Source organism: Biomphalaria glabrata, chromosome 1 (genome assembly GCF_947242115.1).
Source record: "Biomphalaria glabrata chromosome 1, xgBioGlab47.1, whole genome shotgun sequence".
Lineage (NCBI taxonomy): Eukaryota > Metazoa > Mollusca > Gastropoda > Planorbidae > Biomphalaria > Biomphalaria glabrata.
This window is the reverse complement of record NC_074711.1, coordinates 6,540,934-6,561,338: the sequence shown is the minus strand read 5'-3', so window position 1 is coordinate 6,561,338 and position 20,405 is coordinate 6,540,934. Positions and strand designations below refer to the sequence as shown.

The 20,405-nt window shown below is 37.2% G+C and overlaps 1 long non-coding RNA gene across 1 annotated transcript in view; it reads left to right on the top strand.

Moving 5' to 3' along the window:
* The window catches only part of LOC129924442 (uncharacterized), a 40,509-nt gene extending 21,326 nt beyond the window's left edge, over positions 1-19,183 (top strand). Inside the window, exon 3 of the long non-coding RNA XR_008776384.1 lies at positions 19,092-19,183. This is a non-coding gene — a long non-coding RNA (uncharacterized LOC129924442). The remainder of the gene's footprint in view (positions 1-19,091) is intronic.
* The last annotated feature ends 1,222 nt before the right edge of the window (positions 19,184-20,405 follow it).

Here is a 20,405-nt window from a genome sequence, read left to right as displayed (position 1 = left end):
TTGGCTAGACTTCTGAAACGGAGGTTCCGGGTTCGAATCTCAGTAAAGACTTTGATTTTTTTAAATTTCGGATCTTAGGGCGCCTCTGAGTCCACTCAGCTCTTATGGGTACCTGACATATTGAGGAAAAGTAGAGACGGTTGTCACATGACAACCTTGCCACAGAAACAGATGGCCTTTACGTCATCTGCCCTATAGACCACAAGGCCTGAAAGGAGAACTTTACTTCTAATTAAACAATGACTTTGAACAACAAGCGCAATAAACTCTACGGCTATAATAAGGGGACACAACTTGTTTTAAATACTTAGCTTATCGGTGCTTCAGTCTTCTGAACACCGGATTTACCAATAAACCTGGCTTATTATGGATTGGCTTCCAATTAGGAAAATCTTCCATGGCAACATCAACGCTGAGCTTCCCTTTCAAGTAACAGAAGCTATGGCTGACAAATAGGTTCGGGCTCTCGCCTGCAGATGGATAATTATATATGAGATTTTTAGAAGAACCTTAATTTGTGTTAAGTGCCAGGCAATCAAATGTAGGGCACTGTCTGAGTTATTTCCCCTTCACTGAATTTTCGACCATTAGTAAACTCACCGTGACGTCCAATTTACAACTTCCGCCAAATAATATTTGTGCGTTTTCGGTTTTTATATTTTGTTTTCTTGAGTCTATTTTTATAATAATAATGCACTAGAAATAGCACACATTAAAAAAAACTACATTTCCATATTTAGCGGCTCCCAAAAGTATTAGAGCAGCTCTTAGCTTCGTGTGGATGTTTCTCTTTATATTAAGACGTCACGTTCAAATCTCAAAAACTAAATGCGCAATTGAAAATCCGATTTCATATTTTGTAGCGTGCTCAAAATGGATGGTACGGCTAGATTTGGTATTGTACAACCGAAACTTTCGGTTTTAAAATTGAAAAAAAATATTGTTTTAAATACAAGTACACCATTTCTAAAACAATATTTGAAACGTTTATATAATATTATATCTACTATGTTACCGTTATCATCTCACACAATCTATATGTGTATGTGTGTACGATCATACAACCACACACATACATATATTTAGAAGAGCCAAAAAAAGAGGCAATGCCCAAAAAAAGAGGCAAAAGCCCAAGGATTTCTAGGATATACTAAGCTAAAAAGCTGAGGTATCCTAAAAAAAATACATATATTTACATATATATGCGTATATATTTATACATGTAAATGTATATATTTGTATTCACCCATAACGGTATACCTACAGAAAGATAATCGCTAACATCTCAAAATTCGCAACTATAGTTCATCTCAAACACTTTATCAAATGGCTGTGGAGCCCAATTTTGGAGAGACACTCCAGTCCACATATATTGCATGATACTCAATTCTTGCTAAAAGTTTTTTATCAATTATCTTTCCATTGCTGTTATGGAGCTTGTGTGTGTGTGTGTTTCTATGGTGACGGTGAAAAGATGTTAGTGATTGGTTGTAATTATATTATTACTAAAGCCTACTGCATGTATTTTTATCATATCAAGTTGTTTTTGTCTATAATCTATATTATAAATACATTTATATTTAGTATTGCTCACCAGAAAGTTATTCAAGTCATATGAAGTTTTATAAGTTAAGATATAGTACACTAAAGTCAACGACCGTCAACAGCGATTACATAGGCCAAGGTGAGTGCTATGGACAGTCACATCGATGGTCCCGGGTTTGAACCCTGTCCGCTGCCCTATCCGCGGTCCTGAGGGAGGCTTTGGCAAGGATGCATTAAATCTGAATGAACATTCCAATCACGTACAAGAAATACATCGTCGCTACACTTCAGCATATTCATGCACAAAACATTTAATGGCATTTCTAAGCTCTCATTCCAAGACACTGACAAAACAAACAAAAAACTACAAACACATCTACAAACAAGACAAAAGAAGCACTAGAGACAAGCGCAAAGCATTTGTCAACATTCAAGAACAACATTCAACAAATTATTTCATCAAAGGCTTTCAAGGTTTTCTGTGTAGCATAACGGAACAAAGAAAACAGTGAATACAAAGAAAACTTGAAAACTAAGAGCTAAAAAGAACGTCTTTAAAAAAAACAAAAACAGCAGCAAACGGATGGAGGCCTCTAAGCCATTGAACAGCAAATCAAAGGCAGAAAATTGAGTACAAATAAGATTGAATTGAATCGGAAAACAACGTAGAGCTTCCTGATTCAACTTTTTAACACAATTTTTGTTAAAAGCATAGATTCTATTTGAGATTTCTTATCTTATATAACTAGTAATACTACAGACGTTACTTCAAAAAAGAAGATAATTACGTCCTAGGCATTTCGTGTGTCAATCTAGCCATGTATGTTAACAATGACTTAAATTCTGCTAGGTCGTTGGTTTTCCTGGCTGATTCAGACAACAAATTCCATTCTCTAATGGCACTAGCGAAAAAGGAGTCTCTATCTTTGTGTTTTTCTGAGTATTGTTTTAGTTTTTGTTTTTCTATTTGTAAATTATGGTTTAGTGTTTTATGTATTGTAGCTGCTTTACTTTTTATTCTTCTGTAAATATAAAAACCATAGCAGACTTTTTATCTCATTCAGTCTTTAGTGTTGATTTAAAAAAAATACAATGTTAATGTTACGTTCTCTCTCTCTATGGCCTCCTTCAGTCGCGAAGACGAATGCCTGGGCATTAGCTGTGGTCGGAACGATGTCACCCACACATCAGTTCCCCCCTCTCCATGCAGCTGATGTATCCAAAGGAACGGCAGTGCCGATACAGTTTGGGGTCAGCGGCGTCGCAGGTTCTGCCAGATTGTTGCACTGGGTGCTGCAAACTGCCTTAGGGTCGCCAGCTCCTGATTTTTCCTCAGGGTTGACTCCCGAAGCCTTTCCCATGATTGGGTATAGCTGCAAGGCAACAGAGGTTAGGGTTAGAGGTTAGAATTCAGAGTTTTCCTTCTCCTAGGTGGGTAGCCAGCCATGGCTAACGAGCCCTTCCTGCCCGAAGCTTACTGGTTAAGGCGCCAGTTACTCGCCTTTGCCCCTTCTCCTGTTAGTAAGAGCAGTTCCGCCGGACTCAATATCTGAGCCACACGTGAAGGCCAGGAGTTGGACAGGTTGTCAGAGGCTATTCGAGACGCATGCCATTTGGAAGCATTTTATAGGTAGTGGAGTGCTAACGTTCTATCAACAAGCATATTGCTAAACATTGTTTTAGATCACAAGAGAGACATCTAGAAAACGAGCTTGCCCCATGGGCAAATAATGACTGCAATCAGTATATCCAAGCCATGGGCAATTAGGAGGAAACTCTGGATGCATCCGTTGTCTCTTTTTATACAAGGAGCCATATCTATATCTATCTATCTATCTATCTATCTATCTATCTATCTATCTATCTATCTATCTATCTATCTATCTATCTATCTATCTATCTATCCTATCTATCTATCTATCTATCTATCTATCTATCTATCTATCTATCTATCTATCTATCTATCTATTTATCTATCTATCTATCTATCTATTTTTCTTTCTATCTATCTATTTATCTATCTATCTATCTATCTATCTATCTATCTATCTATCTATCTATCTATCTATCTAACCCTAACCCTATCTATCTATCTCAATGCCATTTTAACCCATTCCTAACCAACCATTCATTTTTCTGTTAGCTAAACACGGCCGTATCAAATGGTGTGTTCTTATAATAGAGAACTCTGTGAATGTTGACACGAGATATTTTTAGCTCTGCTGAGCCGACTTTTCTCGTTCTCACCCTCTCTTTCTTTTAGTGTCAGTCCAAGGTTCCGCCTCTGTTAACCTAGTTAATCACTTCTCCGACACCACTATCAATCACGCAGGTATGTCTACCTACAAGTTTGTAGAACAATGCTCAGACAGGGGCGGAGATGAAAGCAATGATGGGGCCATACCTAAGGAAAATAAAGATTTGTAAAAAATCTGAACCTTTCCTCAAGCTAATTTAGATTTTTATTTATTTAAAAGTAATCACAGGATTCCCAGAGCAAGTAAGTAGGACCGCTTGACTGATGGACTAATGGAACGCTGGAATTCTGAACTGATAGACCGCTGGACTGGACGGCTAGACTGCTGAATTGATGGACTGCTGGACCCTTGACGGATAGAATGCTGAACTAATGGACGCTGGACTGCTGAACTAATGGAGTGCTGGACCGCTGGAATGATGTTTCGCTGGACTTCTGAACTTATCGACTGCTTGACCGTTCGACTGATGGACCGCTGGATTGCGGGACCGTTGGACTGATGGACCGCTAAAGTATTGGACTGCTAAACTGATGGACTGTTGAACTGACTCCTGGACGGTTGGACTGCTGGACCGCTGGACTGCGGGAAGGCTGGACTGCTGGACCGCTAAACGGATGAACGGATGGACCACTGGGCTTGTTCCCTACAAACTCACAGTTTTGTTTCACTCATTTCGAGTGTTCCTTCAGAAACAGAGATTGTTACATCATAGCTCAATCTTTGACAGGACGGAAATGGATGACAGAGGCCGGGATTCGAACTCGAGAGCATAGTAGCGACAGTCTGAGGCACATACCACACAACTTACCTTACCCCATATCTTCGAGGCGGACCTATACTGCCCCATTTCATTGACTAGACGGAAACTGCTTCATAATGTATCACAACCATATCGAAGCAGTAATATTGAGTTTATACAGCACTAAAATACCTCACATAATCTTGATAATAAATACAGTTCTAATATTCATGAATATAATATTTTTACCTGCTTCTCCCCCCCCCAACCCCATCCTCAAACGTCACTGGCCTCAGCTAAAAAGTGTAAAATAAAAAAGCTTTTGCACTGTTTTATCTCCGCCACTGCACGTATGTCCGGAAATGAGAAAATAGGCAATGAAGCGAATGTATCACATTGCCAGTAGCATGATGGGAGACTGCTTTACGAAATGGGTCGTTTGATTCTTTAAGGCTTGCTTATGTATCGTCTTTGTGGGAGGGGGGGCGGAGGGGGGAGGATGAAAAGGAAGATGGTGGTAGAGGAGAGAAGGAGGGACAGAGTTAAAGGAAGAGTAGAGATTGAGAAAACAAATAAAAACAAACTCAGATGCAACTGGAATATCAAGTTTGAGTCATAGAAAAAGCAGTAAGCAAAGGAGATAGAGAGACAGAGAGAACGAGAAAAAAGAGAGAAAGAGGAAGGCAGAGAGAAAGAAAGAAAACCAGAGGAAGACAGAGAGAGAGATGAAAACAAAGAAAGAGAAAGACACAGATAAAAAGACAGACAGAGAGAAAGAGAAAGACATAGAGAGAGAAACAGAGAGAGATAGAGAAAGAGAGAGAGAGTGATATAGAGACATAGAGAATGATAGAAAGACAGACAGAGAGAAAGAAAGAGAGAGACAGAGAGAAAGAAAGAAAAAAAGACTGAGAGAGACAAAGAGAGAGGAAAACAAAGAAAGAAAAAGACACACAGACAAACCGAAAGATAGAGACATAAAGAGTGACAGACATAGAGAGAGACAGAGAGAATGACATAGAGAGAGACAGAGAAGGAGAAAGAATGAGAGTTTAAAAAAAGAAATACATGAAATAAGTAAAAAATATTTTTTTCTAAATATCAAAAGCTAATTGTTTCCTACAGGGTCGGACTACATGTAAAATTGGCCAGTGCACGACCATAAAATCCGAGCCACATATAAGCCTTATTGCCTTCTTTCATAGCATGTTAAATGCATAGTAGGACTACAGAATGCTCATCACATGCTTTGTACTCAGGCCTATCGTTATAGAAGGCCTGAACACTGAACTGCGACGTCACAACCTGTGGGCATTTCAGACCAATAGCTCATTTCCACGTCACAGGTCGTGACGTCAGATCTTTTAAGTCTGTAAGACATCTTTCAGAAGGTAAGGCCCATAACGTCACTTTTTTAAAAAGAGAATATTATAAAATCTACAAAAACCTGTCATTCAATGCGGTCCATTCTGAGGTGGCCCTACTGGCTCATTTGGGCAACGGCCCATCGAGCATTCACTTAATACCCACATGACCGTTCCGCCTCTGCTTACATATACGATTTAGGGTATATCTATTTTCAAGCTATAAATACTCAGTATACACATCATATCTAAAGGCATGTTTAAGACAAGTCCTTAGCATGTATACCTATAATAGGCTCATTGTTTCAGAAAAATAATTGATCCGTTTTGTCACCTGATGGAGAGACTCCAATGGGATCTAAAGGTGATGTCATCTATTCCTAGACAGAATCCATTAAGTCACGAAATGTCCTGGTGATAAACTTTTTGTTTCTGTCTGGGATCTCGCTTGCCTCCATCCTCTTCCCCCCACCCCCTCCTCACGTGAAAGCTCAGAGACTTTGCTGGGTAAGGTAGCCTGCGTGAGTTACTGTGTTGTTGACTGGCTCTATCATTACCTCGTCTCGTGAGATTCTGATTTTAGAAAGACTTTTTAATACAGAGATAAAGTAATACCAAAAAAAAAAACAAATAGCGTGGACCAGTGATGTTAAAAAACTAGGGCCCGTGGACCGCATCCGATCCTAGACGCGGTGTTATCCGGTCCCTCGAATCGTCTGTCTCCAGTTCATAATAAAACCGCATATGGTCGTTTCAACTGGGCACGAGGATTATTTTGTGGTAGTATAATTTATGTGATATCATATGGTGTTGCATCGAGGATGTATATGGATGTAGATCTATAAAGCTCGTCACAAAAGTGGTGGACGATATAACTTTTAAATAATTGTTGTTGTTTTTTATTATTTCATACATAACTTGAACAATTGATTCAGTGTTGAATCCAATTTATTTGTTTTCAGTATTAAAAGTATCTTAGTTCGTAGCAAATGGGTTAAATACTCTACGTTTATTTATTTTGTTACATTAGAAAGATAGCACCTTAATTTATGGGCGTGTAGTTTCCCCCTCCCCCCCCCCTCCCGGTCCGAAAGAAAATATCACACACATTGGCCTGTTTTCTGAACAATAGGAAAAGATGGTATCCATCAGAAAAGTAAATCTACGAAAACTCTCCAAGAAAGAGCTTGAAAATATGTTAAGCAAACTACAGACTACAATCACCCAATTCCATAGGCGTAGCCAGGTAGGGCACTCATCACCCCCCGCCCCCACTTATCACATTTCAGACATTGATCTCATTCTCTAGCAGTCCCTTGGCTCCATCAATAAATTTCAGTGTAGAGCAGAGTTGATATATGACCTGCACTTCATAGTGTTAGAAGAATAGCAGGATATCGCACTGTAGACACTTCAGAAAATTTTGAAGCTCTAAATATATAGGAAAAAAGGGGTTAGCACCGTGAATTCGGCAGAGCACTCTTGCAGACCGCTGAGCTTTGAAGGGAAGGGGCGTCTACTGTCAATACACTCAAGACTCAAAACAGAACATATTTTATCGTACAAAAGACCTCAAAGAAAAAAAACTGAACGTACTAGCTACGCCTATGCCTTAGTTTCCACCTTCCCCCCCCCCTCCCTCCTATTTCCACGAAAAAAAAATCGCCCAGAATGCAACAGTTATGTAACTCATGCTTGACACGTTCCTCTCTACCTAGTTATTCTAAACAAAGATATTTTGACCTAGTTCGTTTCGTTATTTTTGGCCGTTACTGTTTACCAATGTATATTTTTAAATTCGTCATTCGTTTACTTATCTACTATCCCACTAATTCCAGTTTTTTGTTTCGGAATAAGTTGTACATTTTGAACCTATTGAAAAGTGGTGTTTAAACATGAGACCACAATAAACATTTTAAATGGTAAACGCTTTGCAAGAAGAAGTACTGAGTAATAAGCCGAGTTCTAGTTAACAAAGCAAGACTGCGTTTGAACGCTTACTTCACGCTACCAAAGCAAGACTGCGTTTGAACGCTTACTTCGCGCTACCAAAGCAAGACTGCGTTTGAACGCTTACTTCACGCTACCAAAGCAAGACTGCGTTTGAACGCTTACTTCACGCTACCAAAGCAAGACTGCGTTTGAACGCTTACTTCACGCTACCAAAGCAAGACTGCGTTTGAACGCTTACTTCACGCTACCAAAGCAAGACTGCGTTTGAACGCTTACTTCACGCTACCAAAGCAAGACTGCGTTTGAACGCTTAGTTCACGCTACCAAAGCAAGACTGCGTTTTACGCTTAGTTCCTGATAATAAAGCAGCTTTGACTAATAAAGTTCTTGCTAACAAAGCAATACTAAGACTAAGACTGCTTTATTGATCCTTACGGAAATTTGTTGTGATTACAAGGACTCTTTTCTCATATAAAGACAACACAACAGAAAAATACACATAAATACAACAGACACAACATAAAGAGTTCATTCAGTGACTACATACAGGCTCTTGCTAACAAAGCAGTACTTAGTAATAAAGTACTTGCTAACAACGCAGTACTTAGTTATAAAGTCCTTGATATCAGCGGTACTTAGTAATAAAGTTCTTGCTATCAACGCAGTACTTAGTAATAAAGTTCTTGCTAACAACGCAGTACTTAGTAATAAAGTTCTAGCTAACAAAGCAGTACTTAGTAATAAAGTACTTGCTAACAACGCAGTACTTAGTTATAAAGTCCTTGCTATCAACGCAGTACTTAGTAATAAAGTTCTTGCTAACAACGCAGTACTTAGTAATAAAGTTCTTGCTAACAACGCAGTACTTAGTAATAAAGTTCTTGCTAACAACGCAGTACTTAGTAATAAAGTTCTTGCTAACAACGCAGTACTGAGTTATCAATTTCTTGCTAACAAAGCAGTATTGAGTAATCAAGTTTATTACGGTGTTACACTACGAGTTCACATTTATCTCCTGAAAAGACAACGTTTTAAAAAAATAACCAAACCTTTTTGTGCATTAACCACCGCATCCAGGAAATTGAATTTTGCTCTGGAAGTTGCCCCTGAGCAAGTCAAAAAATGTTGTCACATTGCGCAATACGTTCAGTGAAATGATTTTGACGTTCCAGTTAAGATAAGTGGATTTTTGTTTCTAGCATCTTCTGGGTTTTTTTTTTTTATTCTTTGGATTATTTTTTTTTATCATCCTCTTTTTTAAAATAAATTCTGGGCTTGTTAAGATCAAGATCTCGATCTGTATGGATATATAGGCAGGTTTCGATAGCGTGGTCATTATAGGCAATTTGGTTTATAATCAGTTTAACCGTTTATCACATTTGATAAACAAATATATCGCTCTACCTCTGTTTTGTATCAAGCTATTGTTGCGGGCTAATCTTGTATCTGACTTCACTTCTATCTCATTAATTACCCCACATTAATCACATATAACAGGTTAAAAATATACTTTAAAAAAAAGTTCCCCTTTCAGACCTCATGGTCTATGGGGCAGATGATGTAAAGGTCATCTGATTCTGTGGCCTACGATTAACGAGGGTGTCATGTGGCCAGCACAACGACCAACCGCCTTTACTTTTCCCCAACTAATGTCAGGTACCCATTAGAGCTGGGTGGACTCAGAGGCGCCCGAAGATCCAGAAAATTAAAAATCCCAGTCTTCACCAAGTTTCGAACCCCGGACCCCGGTTCGGAAGCCAAGCGTTTTATCGCTCAGCCACCGCGCCTCCAAAAATATACGTATTAACGACTTTTACTGTTTCAAATTACACATTTATTTATAACTGGGAAGTCCGTCTAGTCTTCATAAACGTTGCTACTTATCTAACTATCATCCGAAACAACCTACTTCTATACTATCGCCATGTTGCTCTTCTTGTTCGCCTAGTCTACTACGTCATTCATTTGTCTTACTACGTCACTACTTTTACCGTCGCTAAAAACAATACACAATATATTTGTCTAACAAAACTAACATACTCTCTAAACTAGTATAAAACGTTTTCTTTCAAAACCAACTTTCCCCAGAAAGTGAGTTACTGTGTTGTTGACTCATGACTGGGTTTTTTTTTATTACCTCGTCTCGTGAGATTCTGATTTTAGAAAGTCTTTTTAATACAGAGATAAAGTAATACCAAAAAAAAATAAATAGCGTGGACCAGTGATGCCAGAAAACTACGACCCGTGGTCCGCATTCGATCCTAGAAGCGGTGTTATTGGTTTCCTTTAGTGGCTAAGCAACTATGGATCATCGGATAGAGTGGAGCTATGGCTGGAACGATGTCGCCCACCGAATACTCCCCCCCCCTCCCCCAGTGTCTGGAGGAACAGCAAGTGCCGATGTAGTTTGGGATCAGCAGTGTCGCACGTTCTGCCTGGGTGTAGCACTGTTGATGCAAGCTGCTGATGCAAGCTGCCTAAAGGTCGCCGACTCAGGGTTGAATCAAGAAGCCTTTCCCATGTTGAGGTATACCTGCAAGGCTGCAGATGTTTGGATTCAGCGTTTCTCTTCTCCAAGGTTGGTAGCAAGGCAAGGCTAATATAGACTGGTTAACGTGAGAACTTTTATTCGATCATTGAATATGCTATCAAAATAAACGTTAATCATCAATTTTAGAAATATAAACATTAATATTTATATGTATTTGTAATATATAAAATACATGTACAATTCTTCATTACTCTTGTTCGTACATCACGAAGGAAGAGCACCATCACCTACAATTGTTCTATTTACGTTTAAGACTTGAGGCTTTTTAAAACAAATGCAGAAATATGCAGGGTATCAAATACCAGGAAAAGAAGACATACGAGTGTGTACTTTAACAAATCAACACTAAGGCTGGTAAGAAGGAAGATAAAGCCAATACCGTTAAAAGACGAAAATTGAATTGGTTCGGTCATATTGTAAAACATGACTCATTGTCCAAAGTCATCCTTCAAGGTCCAGTAAAGGGAGTACCCGAGTACACACACACAAAACTCGCCCATAAGAAAAGCTGAGTGGACAACGTAAAAGAATGGGCCGGCAACTCTATTGACATCCTGGTCTCTAAAAGTGGAGGAACTAGTTTACACGAACAAGATACATACACAAGATACAGACACAAGATACAGACACAAGATACTGACACAAGATACAGACACAAGATACAGACACAAGATACAGACACAAGATACAGACACAAGATACAGACACAAGATACAGACACAAGATACAGACACAAGATACAGACACAAAATACAGACACAAGATACAGACACAAGATACAGACACAGGATACAGACACAGGATACAGACACAGGATACAGACACAAGATACAGACACAGGATACAGACACAAGATACATACACAAGATACAGACACAAGATACAAACACAAGATACAGACACAAGATACAGACACAAGATACAGACACAGGATACAGACACAAGATACAGACACAAGATACAGACACAAGATACAGACACAGGATACAGACACAAGATACAGACACAAGATACAGACACAGGATACAGACACAAGATACAGACACAGGATACAGACACAAGATACAGACACAAGATACAGACACAGGATACAGACACAAGATACAGACACAGGATACAGACACAAGATACAGACACAAGATACAGACACAAGATACAGACACAAGATACAGACACAAGATACAAACACAAGATACAGACACAAGATACAGACACAAGAAACAGACACAGGATACAGACACAAGATACAGACACAGGATACAGACACAAGATACAGACACAGGATACAGACACAAGATACAGACACAAGATACAGACACAGGATACAGACACAAGATACAGACACAAGATACAGACACAAGATACAGACACAGGATACAGACACAAGATACAGACACAAGATACAAACACAAGATACAGACACAAGATACAGACACAAGAAACAGACACAGGATACAGACACAAGATACAGACACAAGATACAGACACAAGATACAGACACAGGATACAGACACAGGATACAGACACAAGATACAGACACAAGATACAGACACAAAATACAGACACAAGATACAGACACAAGATACAGACACAAGATACAGACACAAGATACAGACACAGGATACAGACACAAGATACAGACACAAGATACAGACACAAGATACAAACACAAGATACAGACACAAGATACAGACACAAGATACAGACACAAGATACAGACACAAAATACAGACACAAGATACAGACACAAGATACAGACACAGGATACAGACACAAGATACAGACACAAGATACAGACACAGGATACAGACACAAGATACAGACACAAGATACTGACACAAGATACAGACACAAAATACAGACACAAGATACAGACACAAGATACAGACACAAAATACAGACACAAGATACAGAGAAGCTAAGTGACTACACACAGATGTCTTGATCCTTTTCACGTTTCCTAGTCATAAGTGGCACTGATACAGTCTGACAGAGTAAGGAACAAACGAGTTTTGACACTGCTCGATTTTAGCCCTGATGGACAGAAGCGTCACCCTCTTGGCGACGACTTGAAGTAGTTATAATGGATGGGGTGGCGGTTGTTTTCTAAGTCTTATGAGCTCCAGAGAAATAATATGTCTATGGGCTGACATCTCAACATTGTTTTAAATCGTTACAATCAAGACTTTATTTGAAATATCTAAATTATCATTGTGTGCACCCACCAGCTGTTCATTGTCTTGTGGCGAGAATTAAGCGCTAAAAGATTAAAGGCAGGTCCATAGAACTACTTTTTAGCCTAGATATCTCAAATTGAATAAAGCATTAGGATTGGGTTGCCTAGATCTAATAGAAACTTTCTTTTTCTATAGGCTGTGTTTTAATGGCATTTTAAACTTCTCGTTCTGAAGCAAAGAAAATGTATAAATCTCTCTCTCTCTCTCTCTGTCTTTGTATATACATATACATAAGCATAAGAGAGAGAGAGAGAGAGAGAGATCTGTGAAGCCATGAACCGTAATCCAACTTTTTAACTTACCTGCGATTTGTTATCAACATTTAGGTCTGTGGTTATCACAAATCATCTTGGTAAGTTTATCTCCACTGTTGCGCATGTGCAGTAGAGAAAATATCTCTATAAGACGATATGGATATTGGTCTACAGATTCCTTCTTCCCTACATCAGAGTGTGGCAGGTTTTTAAACGATTGAGTTTTAAAACTAACTCTAAAGCCACTAGACTATGAAAGTAAATTGAGAAGATATGTTTCTAGTTAAAGGAAATACTCCTTCGCATATGGACAGATTTTTTATAAGTAGTGGCTCCGTGTGAGTTGTCTAGTCCCATTTCAGTTTCAATATCACTGCCTGGTATGGCAATCTGAGCATTAAAAATAGGAAGAAACTTAATAGAATCCTCAATGCTGCTGGCAAAATCATTGGCAAAAAACAAACCCCATTTGGGCAGTTGTTTGAGACAAGCATCTATAAAAAAGCTAACAAGATCCTCGAAATAAAGAATCACCCTTTGTGTCAGGATTTTGTGATTTTACCATCACAAAAGAGATACAAGACACCGATAGCAAAGACAAACAGACACAAACACTCTTTTGTTCCCCTGGCAATCAAATCATTAAATAAGAACAATCTGGTATAAACTTTGTCACATGTAAATTATGAGTGAGTCTGGTGTGAATGTACACTTTGGTTTCTTATAGTTATAATGTTTTTTGTTTGGTGTAATGCACAAATTGTAAGACAAATTTCCTTACGGATAATAAAGATTATTATTATTATTATAATCATTATTATTATACCTTCATCAATCCTTAAAATTGTTACGTATTTTTTCTTCTTTTGGTTTACATGTAGACACATGAATAAATTCAATACAGAGAACTTGGTAACTCCAATGTCAGTTCGTTATAAGTTTATTACTTTTCAAAATCTAGCGATTTTGTCACCGTACACATTTAGCGTAGGAGACTGTCTAACTGTACCATATCTGCACTTCTATGTATTTCTCTGCACTTCTCTGTACTTTGCAGCACTCAACTGTACATTGATGCACTTCAGTGTACTTCTCTGCACTTAAGTACATTTCTCTGCGCTTTAGTGTAATTCTCTGCACTTAAGTGTACTTTGCTGCACTTAAGTGTACTTCTATGTACTTCACTGTACTTCTTTACACTTCATTGTACTTCTATGCACTTTCTTGTACTTCTCTTCACTTTCTTGTACTCCTCTGCATTTTAATGTACTTATCTGAACTTCATTGCACTTCTCTGCACTCAGCACTTCTCAACTGTTCCGAATGGTACTCAAACTGTACTGACTCTCAACTGTACCGACTCTAGTCCACTTCAGTTAATTAACTCCAGTTAGTTTACATCAAGTCATACACACCTCTCTTCTACTATCTCGCACTGAGCTAAACTGTATCAAGTTGTCCTTACACGCTCTCTCTCTCTCTCTCTCTCTCTCTCTGCCTACTATAAGGCCCAAACAAGCTTCTACAATTTGTCCGAATCATACAGCTTCTTATCTTATCTTATCTTATACAGACGTTACTTAAAAAAAGAAGATGATTACGTCCTGTCAAGTTTCAAATTAGAAAGATCAGGTGACCAACTCGAACTATCCACACGACATCTTGTTTACACACGCTAATTCTAGAAGCAGGCTGACACGAATCACGTGTGACCTTACCCGTGCTGCTGGTTCATTAGTAACAATAAAAATGCTTTCAGTAGTATTAATGTATGCGTGAATACAGCAATGCAGTATTTATAAATCTGATCTCATTGTTCCATTACTTTCTTATATTACAATATTTATTTTGAAAAAAAAACACGTTTTACCAGACAGACAGACGGACAGACGGGGTTGATATTAGCTTTTTAAAAATTCACACAAGAATGAGACTAACTCTAAAACCTAATCCAACAAGCAAAATAAATAAAAATAATAAAACTACATTCATTGCAATATATGTTAATAGCGCAAGAATAACATCCATTCTTCTATTTAAAACTAAATTGATTATTTACCATTAATGGATTGACTAATTTGTTACACTTTTAAATGAATCGTGTGTTGTCATCGGCTATCAATGGTTATGCGAAATTTTAATTTGACCCGAGAATGGGAAGTGGGACAAAAACCGAATACAGAAGTTTCAAAGGGGAATAACTCCATATATACAGACACAACTCTCAGTAAGTAGCATATTTTCCCCTTATTCGATACCAATCGGGGGCGCGTTGCTGAGTGGTTAAGCGCTTGGCGTCCAAACCTGGAGTCTTGGGTTTGAATCTCGATTTTTAATTTCATGATTTTTAGGTCTGAAAGGGGAACTTTGCTTTTCTATTCGATACCAAACAAAATAATTAATTAACAATTATAATTTTAAAATATGTTAATTGTTTGATTGATTCATGTTTTGTCAGGTACAATACATAATTGTATAAAGATACGAGAATGGGTGTTGGAGAAATAACTGTAAAAAAGATTTTATCAGACAGACAGAAAGACAGAGGGAGTTGATAAAAGCTTTTTATTAAATACTTAGAAATGGACAAAAATAGCAGATTTTTTTTTTACAAAGCTTATATCAACTCACTCTGTATATCTTTCTGTCTTGTCAAAAGTCTGTACACGTTATTTCTCCCACATCCAATCTCGGATCAAGCTGAAATTTCACACAATTATTTCATTTACCTGACAACACAAGAATCAATAAAAAAAATTAACCAATTAATTAATGAATTATTGCTAATTAGTTATTTTGTTTAGTATTTCAAACAAGGGAAAGACTTTGTACTTGACTGAAGTGGTAGTTTAATCTAAATTAGTCCCTTTTATATATCGTCGTTGAGTCTTAATGAACACACCATGAAAAATAGGACGAGACTATAGAAACAACAGTTAATTATACAATCTTCATATTCATTGGCTCTCCACTAGCATAGGGGTTACCTTGTTGCCTTGAGAAGCCTGAGAAGGCTTGAGCCATAAGTTCGAATTCTGGTCGTTACCCACTTTTTCATTTTTATAAATGCTTTTTTATTGTTAATCTAGGTCTATTATAAATTTAATTACATTACTGATCCAAATTAATTGATATAAGTACGTCTAATAAAACTTTTAAAATTTTTAAATTTTTTTTTTATTTTTCTTGTTTAAAAATTCTATATGCTGGGAAAAATTCATTCATCACACCATAAAACATGTTGATAAATCAACCAGGAACACCAATTAATTAAAAGAATTTAAGTTTACAATTGAAATGAGTAACTTGATTAACAATTAGGGTGTAATTTTTTTAAGGATCTTCTGATTTTGTTGTTGTTATTGTTTTTTATTTTACAAAATAAGTATTAAGCTACATTATATGTCATATGAAATTTAATACACATTTTTGTTAAGATTTGAAGTACTTTTAACTGCTAAACACAACTAAGTCAAAAAGAACTTTCATTCCATGAAATTATCACATGACGTCTGACATACCAACTTCCGGTTTCTTAAGCGGTTTCAGATTTGATTTGGCCTGTTTGAAAAGTCGTGGATACAAACTTTCTTGACGTTTTGAAGAAAGGTCAATTGTCCACAAACCGTCAATATTATGAATATGAAACATACGTTCTATATGTGTACAGTTCATTTAAAAAGTCAATTGTTGGCCTCCTTCATTCGTAAAAGGACTATGGTTCATCTCGCGCACTTCCTCATGTGGCTGTGGAGTCCTATTTTGGGGAGACACTCCTGTCCACAAATATCGCAGGTTAAGGTGGCTTTTGCTTCGGTGCTAGAGGAGCTGGCCATTTTTCGTATTTCGTAATACGAAAAGCCAATAAAATAATGCTAAATCAGGATGGGCCCCAATCTCAGGAAACTAAACATCAAAATAAATAATTGTTGTTGTTTTTTATTGAAGATATAAAATGCAGATTTGGGAGAAGTTTGATAGGTCAAAGGGCACGGTCAAGCGTCAGCCCTGGGGCGCCAAGATAAAACGAGAAAGCAAGACAATATTGCTTGAGAGTCGTGGCACAATATTTAAACATCTTTTTTTAAAACAAACTTTTAAAGCAGCGCAAATATAAAACGACATTGGCAGAGGTGCTGAGAAGTAAAGAAGTTGAGAGCTTGAGAAGTTGCTCAAGGCTAGAGTCTTGAGTTTGTGTGTGAAGACATTGGCTCATAAAATCATGGCTGAATTCTTTCTCGATAAGGTCAGCTAAGTCAATGAGGCTGGGGATTTTGTTTAAATTTAAGCAATGTTTCTGTAAAATTTGTATGAGAGATTCTCATGAGAATCCATAAATAGAAAGCTTTTGGGTGTATCCGGTGCAGAGAATAGACAATACGAAAGATTTGATAAACTATACAAATTTAAAACCATATAACATTTACGGTATTCATTTTAGCAGTTACAATCAAATTAAAAATCAAATTCTTATCGAAGAACAGATCACTTAAATAAACAAGGTAACAAAGACAGTTTTTGTGAAAACACAAACTCAAAATCGGCCCCCGAAGTGGTCCACCCCGACATGTAAAAATGCAGATTTGAATATTTTCAGAAAGAACACCAGAATGAAATTCTATCAAAGGCTAATGACAGAGAAGAATGGAGAAAGAAGGTTGACAGATTTTGTGTTGTGCCCCAGCGGTCCAGTAGACCAATGGATAGGTGAAAGTAAATGTGAAATTAGATGTGAACCTGACATAACTAATATCTTATAATGAATATCTAATTGACCTTATTGTTTTGTAAAAGGTCAATCTCTTATTCAAATCATCAAGAAAAAAATATTTCCGTAAAAAAAAAAAAAAAAAAAAAATCTAAAACCAGTTGCATAAATGTGTTAAAAAAATATGATAAATGGAATTCTCCCCTACTAAAGACCCTCCCGTGGTTATTAATATTAATTGTGAATGGTTGTAAAAGTGGTGTATTTTTATGAAAAAAAAAACTGCTTGCATAAGTGATTCAACAAATTAGATTTTTCGCTTTCAGAAAAGAAAAAAGTAGCCGTTGCATCAGAACTTTGAATGATCTAAAATATAATGATGTCGGATTTTGACTATCTTTTCTAGTTTACGAGATCTAAACGGGACGGACAAACGGACGGACAGACATTCCACACAAAACTAATAGCGTCGTTTCCCCTTTCGCGGGCCGCTAAAAACTTAAAGTGAAAGAATATTAAATGAAAATCTTTAATAAGTTTTCATGCTGTTTGTTTTTTTTTTTTTTAATATTAAATGACGCGTCAACATAAAGGTCAAGGTAAAACATCAAATTCATAGCTAGTGAAGGATGAAAGGATTGTAACTTAATAAAACACTACAGGAAGAAATGTCTTGACCCGAGGCTTTATTGTACAAGAATGACAACAGTTCACAATAACACACTACACAGGCACAAGCTGACCTGGAGACCACGACATTTTGACACACCAGTACAGACACAACAAAGAAACATAAATACACAACACTGAATGGACCTCATTCACCGATCGTAAACAAACAACATTTAGCCACGTGACTCTATATATCTTCTATACAAATTATGCAATCCATAAAGGCTGTCACGTGATACGTATTTTTCATTGTTTTATCAATATTATGACGTGGCTAAATGAGTTTATTTACGATTGGTGAACGAGGTCCATTCTGGTCAACTCGTCTTTGAGTTGTTGTTTTTTTTTTAATTGTTTGTATAGATCTGCTTTCATGCTATAGGTGGGGGAAAAAAAACTGACATTACAAACTTTTCGGTGCATCCTGTGTACAAAATAAAGGCTGTGCTGATAAGTAATGGGTTTTTTTTAAGCTTTTTTTTATACGAAGATGATATACCTTCTACATCTTTTAGCCTTGCAGACTGCCAAGAATTTCTTCTGTGGTTTAGTCAGATTCTACGTTCACTTACAATAACACACAAGACAAACAGGTTAACTCATCCACGTCCATATCATATAATACTGTTGAGCAGTCAAGGTCATTGAGAAGTTATATATATCTCATCATCATTTACACTGTTCATTGTAATATACCCACCGGAGTTCATCAATTAAAAATTCATAGTTTATTTATTTTGTTTTTGCTTTTTTTTTTTGAAACCTTAAAGTCCATGTTTTCACAACACTTAACTCTTTCTCTCCTAACAGACGATACCAACGTTGATTCCATCAGAGTGTGGTAAATAATTACGGAGAGAAGGTGTTAATGTTCACATCGTTCAGAAATTGTGCAAAACTTGACGATCATAAGGTTGACAATTGTCTTGTGTTTTTTGTTTATGAAGGAAACCTCAGAATTTGCGCTATGCAATTTTAGCTTTGTCACCACCCTTGGGCCTTAGACCTCTTTTCTTTACCTCTTATTTGGGCGCTCCTGCCTCTTTTGTGGGCTTTTTATAAGTTGTATCTAAATGATGGTTATGGACATTATGATTAAAAGCGATTAAGATAATGTTTAAATTATAGATAAATTCTTTGTTATTTAGTTGGTAACAGTGTTGTTAAATATAACGGCATAAGGCATTATTTAGTTTATCGTAAAAATCTCTTAACATTTCTTCTGTCTAATCCAGGGGTTCTCAACCTGTGGGTCCCCCTTGACGGGTCGATTGACGATTTGTCAGGGGTCGCCTAAGACCATCAAAAATATGGATTGTATTTAGTGTATTCTTCTATTGCTGTGTATGTTATTTTGGGGGGGGGGTCGCAGCAGAGTGAGGGATAGTAAAAAGGGGTCGCCGAGCTTAAAATGTTGAGAACTGTTGGACTCTAATCTCTCTAGTAGACATTTGGGGGGCGGGGAAACTGGCTGAAGTTTTCCGTGCTACCTTTAGGCGCTCAGTCAAATCTTAATAAAAAATTTAAAAAAAAAAAAATTACTGGTTGACATCGAGACTCGAACTCAAACCACCTTGCTCAATGGCTACCAGTGTATTTCACTCAGCCACAACCTCAAAATACTTCAGGAATTAAAATTTTTCCGTATTTTGTGAAATTTATTAAATTGACCAGACATTATGGATTCATAGTATATGGTTTTAAAATATTTACTCGAATCAGAATAGTAATTAAAAGAATATACATCTTGCATGTTAACATATACATGTTTAAGGATGACAATCTGTTCCTGGAAATCAGGGACAACTATTCATCTTCCGAGAGAGATATGGAGAGAGTCACAGACCTCATGGTTTACTCCTTGGCTATATATGAAAAATTGATCTACATTTTGATCTAGGTTAGAAATCTATTTCTAGAAAGTTGACCTTGCTTGTTCAGAATCCTCTCAGAGCTGACCCATATAAACCAGATAGCCACAGGGTGTGGCGTCAAAATATTTTCTTCCCAGCTCGGTCAAGGTCAGCTAGTACCAGACCTTTCAGCTGGACACGGAAGTCTTTATCTGGTCAAGCGATCAATTAGTACAATAAAAAAAAAAAGCAAAAAACATCAAACTTATAC